Source organism: Narcine bancroftii, chromosome 2, assembly GCF_036971445.1.
Source record: "Narcine bancroftii isolate sNarBan1 chromosome 2, sNarBan1.hap1, whole genome shotgun sequence".
Taxonomy (NCBI): Eukaryota; Metazoa; Chordata; class Chondrichthyes; order Torpediniformes; family Narcinidae; genus Narcine; species Narcine bancroftii.
In genome coordinates, this window is record NC_091470.1 from 21535671 (window position 1) to 21545150 (window position 9480).

The 9480-nt window shown below is 43.4% G+C and overlaps 1 long non-coding RNA gene across 1 annotated transcript; it reads right to left on the reverse strand.

Moving 5' to 3' along the window:
- Positions 1–3980: 3980 nt before the first annotated feature.
- LOC138752260 (uncharacterized) lies at positions 3981–9480 on the reverse strand. Its single transcript, XR_011350456.1, has 3 exons — positions 9308–9480; positions 6271–6530; positions 3981–5452 (listed from the first exon to the last, which is right to left on the reverse strand). It is a non-coding gene; the product is annotated as an uncharacterized lncRNA (long non-coding RNA).

Sequence of the window (9480 nt, forward strand, 5' to 3'; positions counted from 1 at the left end):
TGCTTTAGGGCCCTGCAGCCCCTCATGCTCATCTCTACTATCTCAGAGCGCCACAGATAGGACACAGCTGGCAATGGAGGAACAGTTGATCCACTGCACATTCTCAGAGCATAAATAGATAAATCCTTATCATGCAATTGTTCCGAAAATCCAAAGCAAAATCTGACCATTTCACTGTGAGACATTATACTAAATACCAGAAGTGGACCGATTGACTTCCTCCTCTCCTTTGCCTAGTCCAGTCTGATCCAGTACAAGCTTCACTTGGGAAATAAACATCTTTATAACGTTAGAACAGCTTGCATTCTGCCTCTGTCCTTTTGCTTATTCCCAAGATTGGCAGCCAGGAAATAACAGCATTGGCATTTTGTCACCAAGATTTCTCTGAAGCTCAAACTTTCCAAGTTTGTCCAATTAAAGGGACCTGAGTTCCACAGAAAGGTCCAAACAAGCCTTGAGAGGAGTTATTTACTAGTGAGGGACTTTGTTATATTTTGAGCTGAGTGAGGTCTGCCTGCCGACTTATTTTCAATGTGAATGTCTCTCTGTTTATGAGATTCCACACTGATTACAATCGAAGCCTTTGGATGGACTAGGAATCCTGATGAAGCCAATTTGCTTTCTAGCAATTTCAATCTGCTGTTATGCAACCTGATTTTGATTGGTTTATAGTGGTAATCATGCCTTGAAATGCCAGATCCTCTCACCTCGAGTTTAGTCTCTAAATCTCTGTCTCTGTGTCTCTCCCCTTCCCACAAACTGCCTCATGCCAATCAGGGTTAACTTTCCTCTGTAACACTCCTTGTTAAAGGATCCCCACATGCTTAGTTGGCATTGTGGGGGATGCAATAAAACCACTGGTGTCTGGCACCTGTGGGGACTGGTAGATGCCGGATAAGTGAATTTTCCGGTTGCTTGAGATTGCGTGTTGCATGATTGGCGAACTCTTGGCGAGGTGCACCAATTTTAAACTTCTGGGTTTTTTTACCTTTTTTTGCCATTTGATTGAGGCTGTTGGTTGATTGAATTCCTGATATCAGGGGCATTATTGTACCTGGGGGGCAGAAATTCCTTTTGGATTTCAAACAAAGAGAAGAAAATCCCTCTATATTGAAGCCACATGCGCTTGGTGGATTTTGAAGAGGGTAATATTCTCCTACTGACCTGCTGAGGCCAGTAAGAACTTCAGCAGATTTGCATTTTTGTACCTCCTTTTCCAAGCTTGGGAAATCTGCTGCCCCTCTGAATCGAATTCTGTTGCTACCCTTCTCAAGGTTGGGAACCACTTTACACCAGGTCCCTCTCACAATTAACCATACGACATCAATCAGTGGTGATGCATGGGGTGTAGCCTCCAGCCAGGATGCCTCTCATTATTTCACCTCAACTTGAGAGAATGGACTAACAGAAAGACCCCTGGTGATTTCGGGAGAGAGAGGATCTGAAGGAGACAAGAGCAGGTTGATGACAAACCATGTCTCTGATACCACCACATCAGCGATTAGGTAGACAGTAATGAAGAGCTGGCTCTATACTGTCATTGTGCAGAGCTCATCATCGACTGGCCTAATGGAGTGTCAGATCTTCATTGATCCTTCAAACTTGAGTTTGTTACGACGATCACTTTACAATCAGCTCCAGTGTAGCTGCGTCATCTCAATTCTCCTAATACCCTGGACATACCAGAGACAAAACGGCTTTGGAAGGTGCTTACTGAATAATGAAGGAAAGAAAACCTCTCCATGTTATAACCCTTGAAAGACTTTTTGTTGAGCTGCTGCCCAAGAGAAGCAGTGCAATCATTTTCCATGTTTAGAAGGATTAAAAAGACATCAGTTTTAAGGGATAAAGCTCAGCAGGGAAGACTTACTTTGACAGTTGCACTTGAGAAGGTTTTACACATTGCTACTTCTAATAAAACCACTGAGATGAAACAGGATGTAAGTTACTTAATGTAATTCTCATGCCTTATTTCGTATTTATGATGATAAGGCCATAAGAAGACAAGATAAAAGCAGTAGGAATAGACTTTGAGCCTGTTCATCATCTGCAATACCATCTCCACTCACTGACCAGCTATTCATACTGGCAGATCCCTCTGCCTCTGTGCCCCTTCCAGAATGACATCCTTTACTCTGGGTCACCTCCCTCAGTCTTCCCACCAATCACATTCCAATCCAAATCGAGGGAAAGATGGACTTGGGGAAAAGGATTCAAGAACAATATTGTTCAAAATTGTGGTCTGATAATATGACATCATTTATCAATGTCAGATATGGAGTGATACAAGACAATTTTATGCATCAATTTATACCTTACACTGCAAAAATTACACAGTTTAAAATCTGGAATTCCGGACTCGTGTTTGAGGCATGGTATAGAGGTTGGAACATTTATCCATTCACCCTGGATTCTTTTGGAATGATGTGGCAGAAAATTTGACAAAATTATAGAAGTGGATTTTCCATTGGAACCAGAACTGTATTTATTGAACAATCTTAATGTTATTGGCACAAAACGATCCAAATATCCAATCTAGTTCAGTAGCCAGGAGATGTACCACTGTTACATGGAAGTCCAACTCCCCCAAACTTATTACTCGCTGGTATATGGAAATGTAAAGCTGTGCCCCCTCCCTCCACCCCCAGGAAAAGAGAACTTATAATCTCAGACAGAAATATGACGTATTGGTTTAAAATATGGCAACTTTATTTGAATCATACTGGCTTAAGGATATAATTAACTTCCCCAAAAATGTTTAAATAATTATAGTTAGGTTAATAGTGAGGAATTCCTAAAGATCAAGATATGGACTAATTAATGAAAGCAGCTCAAACACCCCGTCTTTTTTTGGACAATTGTTTTTTTTTATGTTAGCAGCTTGGGAGGGGGGGGGGATGTGTGAGATTTGGACAATCATATGAGATGCTGTAATTTTATAATACTATTTATATTATGTATGGAATAATGTTCTATATGAGTCTTGGAAAATTTAAATAAAATATTAAAAAAAAATCACATTCCTATTATCTCTCATTCCTTTGTGTTAATCTTCACCAGTCCTGTGTCTGCCCATCTGTTAAAATGGACCTACAAATACTTGGCCAACAAACACAATTACAGCTACCAAGTGTTTTATTGTTGCTTTGCAAACCATGTGAATGCCGTTACAGCAAGAGTCACTGCTGCCTGCAGCTAATCTCACTACAAGGGAGTCTGTTGTGTAGTACACAGGTTGCATAATTTCATGTCACGGTTATTGTCATCTGATTGTATAAGTACCACCTGATGAAAAAGCATTCTCTGGTCCTTGGTGCAAAAATAAACAGACATACAACCAGACATAACACACGAACAGACAAACAATACGTATGCAGGACAAATATTTAATCAATACAAATAAATAAATAAACATTGTTTCAAGAATATGAAAGTCTCGGATGGTTAGTGTAAACAGTTCCTTTGGTTGTTCAGCGTTCTCATTGTCTGTCTGAAGAACCTATTCCTCAGCCTGGTGGTTCTAGCTCTGATGTTCCTGTATCACTTCCAGACATATTGCCTCTAAACAGATAAATTTCCACCTTTACAGAACATTTGAACAGATTTTTCCATGTAAGTACACATTTTGTAGGATGTTTCTTAAGATTTGTTATACTGAGTCTTGTCTCTTACCCAATGGTTAATAGAATTTTACTGTCTTTGCCAAATATGGAATTGTTGTTCTTCACGATATAACATATAACCATATAACAATTACAGCACAGAAACATGCTGAACACCTTCTCCCACCTGGTGCCATTGACCCACACCTGCTCCATAACCCTCCACACCTCACTCATTCATATACCTATCCAATTTTTCATTAAATATTAAAATTGAACCCACATCTATCACTTCGACTGGAAGCTTACTCCACACTCCCACCACCTTCTGAATGAAGAAATTCCCCCTCATGCTTCCTTTAAACTCCCCTCCCCACATCAGTCACAACCAGCTTTATTCTTGCTGAATCATCAACAATATACAATGGAATGCTCTCTGCTTTTTCTCCTTTTGTCATTACATTGTCTCGCATCCTGATTATGTCCTGTTGCAGTTTACGGCTTTCTTTGCGACTCAAGTAATGCCGAGCTCATTGTCATCTGTAGGTTTATAAATTGCAGCTTGCACCCTCAAGCCTAAACCGTTAACATGCAGTAAAAAGAGAGTAATCCCCCCTTACAGCCACTCCTGGGGAATAATCCCATTCATCTTCCTCCAGTCTCTGTTATCCATCACTTGGCCAACTTCATCTCCATATTCTATATCTCGATCCAGGTTTGCTGAAAAGAGACATCTTCTTAAAAGGGTTCTGTAAGTCTTTGCACACTGCATCCAGGGCACGATCCTTGTCGTGGAGTCATACAGCACAGAACAGGCCCTTTGGCCCATCTCATCCATGCCAACCAAACTGGTATCCTGGGCAAGTCCTATTTACCTGCATTTGGACAATATCCTTCTAAACCCGCCCGTCTCAAATTCCTGTCTTTTGAACTCTGAGATCTTAACCACTTCTACAACATCTTCTGCAACTTGTTTGAGTCACAGCCTACCTTCAGAGGCCTCTTGAATCTCTCTCCTATCACCTTAAAGCAATGGTTCTCAACCTTTCCCCCCACTCATATATTACATTTTATGCTATAGGTGCTCTGTGGTTAGCAAGGGATTACTTGAAGTATTTAATATTTATAAATTTTATAAATTTAGATATACAGCAAGGCCATTTTTGTCCACGAATCCGTGCTGCCCAATTTACATTCAATTAACCTACACCCCTGGTACGTTTTGAATGGTGGGAAGAAACAGGAACCCACGGGGAAAATCCATGCTGATATAGGGAGACCATACCAACTCCTTACAGACAACCTTACAGGATTCGAACCCTGGTCCCGATCGCTGGAGCTGTAAAGATGTTATGCTAACTACCAAGCCATCCTGTCTCCGATAACCTGGTTCCCCCTGGGCCAGTCCCCAGAAGGCTGCAACCCGTGTGAGTCCTTCAACTGCAAATCGCCAACTATCCACAGCCAGTGAGGGTCCTGCAGCTGCTGAGCCCCTCGCTGGTCTGCTGCCACAGGGACTATCCTGCAGGGCCGCCTTCTCTGCTTCTCCTTCTCAACGGCGGGCGTTCTCCCCAATTCTGGTGCCCTGCGCCATCCTGCTGCTCCCCTGGAGACTACAATCTCTCATGACGTAGGCACTGCCATCTTGGGTACAGACCTCGCGGCCGCAGGATTTTACTTGCCCGATACTTGTCCGAGGAGTGGGACGAGGCTGGGTACAGTAAAACCAACCCCACTGTCACCTGACACAATGATTAACGAAAGCACGCACTTCCACAGAGCATTCCTTACACTTTTCCATCCTTCCTGAGGAACCCTACGGGCTGATCCTCCAGGGTGGCTCTGATATCCTTCAGAGAAAATATTCAGGTTAATTCCATAAATGGGAGCAGTATTGCTCCAAAATACAATGCAAGCTTCATAATTTGAATTTTGCGCACTTAAAGAACTGTTTGTGTAAATATGAGATTCACATTTCACAGACTGTGAATTAAAAGGAGATGGTTAGCTTGCAGCTTGATTTTTAATTTTAGATGAAGGCTCGTTGAATCCTAATTAAATATCTCTGTGATAGAATGAAATTTGGAATGAATTCCAATGAGAAATCTGATAACACAGAAGTAGTGATTGGCAGTTGGAATTAGGTGGAACCGATTCTACTGGTGCCCAGGACCTGATGCACCATCAATAACTCCAAAAGATTAGAAGTTATGTAAAACAGATAGGCTATTATTCGCAATAGAATGGAGCCACGCCCATGCTGGTCAACTGTCCTGAACTAGGGAGGGGGCTGTGGTATGGTCACCTTTATTCAGGAGTCTGTTGGAGGAGCCACAGGTCCAGTCGGCTAACGGATGTGCTCATATGGTTAAATATGCAAACAGTGGTTTACCACGGAAGCATCGGAGATGAACTTGTCCCATCTGATTATTTGAGAGTTTTACATTTTGTTTAGTGCCAGTTTGGTAAAGGAAGTGAAGAAGAAAGGAATGAACAGGATTATTGTGCGCTGAGGTGCAGCAAACAAACATCAACCTCGAGAAGACTGTACTGAACACCAAGTCTGGTTCCATGTGGCCGACTGGTTTAGGAAGGGGCCGACTCGAGACTTTATATGGGCCGGTGAATGACAACTGGCATGCTGGGGCCAGCCTCCCAGGTTGCCTACCTGCCAGTACAGTGGTTGTCCCCTGCAGGAGGCAGGGAGGAGTGCGGCCAGTGTAGTGGTTGCATCACCACAAAGATGGAGCTGTCCTCTGGATGGAAAGGTGTGCAGTCTGGGTGATCAATCCCATGGAGAAGGCTGGGTTGTACTTGACTTGTCTTTGAGCAGATCTCAGCACCACACAGGGAGCTTTAGGTATGACGATGGACAGCACAGTCCCTCCAGCTTGAGTGAAGACCATGGAAATGTTATCTTCATAAGGCCTGTGTGCGATAGGACACAATCTCAAAGGCTGCTATTGAAAATACCCAGAGGCAAAATTATGGACAGGGTGGACCACATTGCCACTCCTCAAGTCTTGTATTTGTTCTAATTTGCATTGGAATTGGACTGCTTGATGCAAGGAAACTGGACAAGGTGCTATGCAATTTCTGAGGGCGTTTGTCTGTAGCTTGAACTGGCCTGGAGCCTCCCCCTTTTAAAAACTGCCTAATTTAAACCAGCACCCTGTTTCCAAAGGTTGTTCGGTTACTCAATCACACAGCTAATTAAACACGATAGAAGGTATTACATGTAAACTCTGGCAGCTGTCCTGAAGACGTGCAGGAGACTACAGATGTTGGACTCTGGAGCAACAAACAATCTGCTGGAGGAGATCTATGGGTCGACCAGCATCAGTCAGTGGAAAAGAATGGTTGAAGTTTCAGGTCAGAATTCTTTATTGAAATTGAGAGAGCTTTATCATTTAACAGCTTCGCCACCCAGCTCTGCTGGGGTATTGTCAAACTCTGGATATTTTCCAAAGGTGAGGAACTGACTGATGAGAGTGGCATCAATTGTGGGATATGTTGGTTGAAAATTGGTCCTGTAGAACAAGTGCTGATCCCATTGGTTGTTCTACCTGTTTTCCCTGTTGTTTAGAAGAATGAGGAGTGATCTGAGGTAAGGTATTCAGAGGGGCTTGACAGGGTAGATGTTGAGAAGGTTTTACAGTGAAAGAGTCAGAACAGGGGGACATAGTTTGAAGAGAAGCGAAAGCCATAGAATCATGGAGCTTTATAGCACAGAAACAGACCCTTCACACCAACATGGTACGTCATGTTGCCCAGCCTGAGCTTCCATTTGTCCCGTATTCACACATATACCACTATTTCCAAGATCCATCCCATTCCAATTCGCTCAAAACTCTCTCTGCTTTATTTCTGTTTAACTGAGGCTTTTACTCAGAGAGTGATTGGTGCCTGAAATGCATTGCCAAGGGAGGTGGTGGAGGCTGGTACAACAGGGGCATTCAGAAGGCACATAGATGTAAGAAGAATAGAGGGTTATGGATGTGAGATAGGGGAGGATTAGATTGTTGTGGAGAAGGTCTACAGCACAACAATGTGAGATGAAGGGCTTCTGCTGTACTCCACTGCTCTATGTTTGATGCCGAATACAAACAAACCTAATTTGTACTTAATGTGGAGAAGGACATTGCAAATGGTGAATTCCATCAGGGGGATGTCGGAAGTTTGGAACAATTTGCCACCCAAAAACAGGAAGTATCAGACCTCATGGTGGAGAAAACCCGTGAGCCAAAGGGAACGTATCTCAGGCCACCCATAGACAGCAAGGAGGAGATTTCCGGGGATCTGATAGGAATTTTTATACCTTCTCTGACCATAGGAGAGATACCAGATGGGTGGAGGATGACAAATGTGGTATCTTTGCTCAAGAGAAGTGGGGGGCAGGGGTTTGCAGCAACCAGCAAGCAATTGCAGACCAGTGAGTCCAATATCAGTGGTAGGGCAGTTACTGGAAAATATTCTGATGGAGGTTAATCTGCACTGAAAGAGTAGGGATTAATCAGGCAATGTCCAACAGTGGGTGGCTGTGTGTGAATGAGAGTAGTGCAGTTGATGTAGTTTACATGCATTTGAGAGAGGACTTTGATAAGTTTCCACTAATTGATGTGTTAGAACCCATGGTTTGGCTTTGTGACATGTGAAAGAGGGGGAACATGAAGGGCTGATTTGTGGTTGGAAGACTACAGACAAATAGTCAGGGATTGCAACCTTCTGTAGGAGCTCTATGGAGAGCATCCTGGCCGGCTGCCTCACAGTGTGGTACAGTTGCTGCAGAGAAATAGATGGAAGGAAAATCCACAGGACTAAAAGAGTGGCAGAGAGGATCAGTGGGGTCTCCCTCCACCCCCCTCCCCCACTCTTTCCCATTGACATGATCTATTGGGATCATTGTCTGAAGAGGGAGCGCAAAATCATTGAGGACCTCTCCCACCCTGCAAACAGCATCTTTCGGCTGCTCCCATTGGGAAAGAGATACAGGATTATTAGAGCCAGCCCCACCAGGCCAAGGAACAGCTTCTTCCCATGGACAGCGAGAATGGTGAATGACCAAAGGAACTACTTACACTAACCATCCAAGGATCTCATTTTTACGAAACAATATTTATTTATTTGTATATGAGAATACTGATGCCCCATCAATTACCACAAAAGAGGGAGGTTGTGAAACTGATAGGCTTTTATTGACTATAGACTGGAGCACCAATCAACCTCATCAACTGACCAGGGCAGGAAGACTGGGTAGGATCGGTCTCGGGAAGCGGCTCCAGCCAGCAGTCGCCAATCACAGTGGTTTACCACAAGTACTTATCTTGCATATATATTGTTCGTCTGTATGTGTGTTATGTCTAGTTGAGAGTCTGCGTGATTTGCACCGAGGATTCATCGGGGTGTACTTGTACAATCAGATGACAATAAACTTGACTTCATGTACGCGAACAATCCACACATGAATGCAGGAAGCTTGCTGGGTATGCTTCTGGACAACATGGAGATAGTATTGCTGGGAATAATGAAGAGGGTGGTCTTCAGCCCCTGAATTGGTACCAAGGGAGAGGAAGCCTGAACCTGAAAAATGTGAGCTCTTACATTTAGAGAGGCCTAATAAGGCTGGGGCCAACACAAGAAATGGTGGGATCCTGGGAAGCAGTGAAGAGCTAGTGATGGCTCAAGGAGGCTTCTGGATTACTGACCTTCACTCTCTGAAGTGGAGAACATTAGAGCATGGAGATAGTGGTACAATTATAGAGAGGACTAGTTTCATCACAGCTGGAGTATTGCGTGCAGTTCTGGTCCCCATACCATAGAAATGAAGTGCCTGCACTGGAGAGAATTAAAAAAAAATAGACATACAGCACAGTAACAG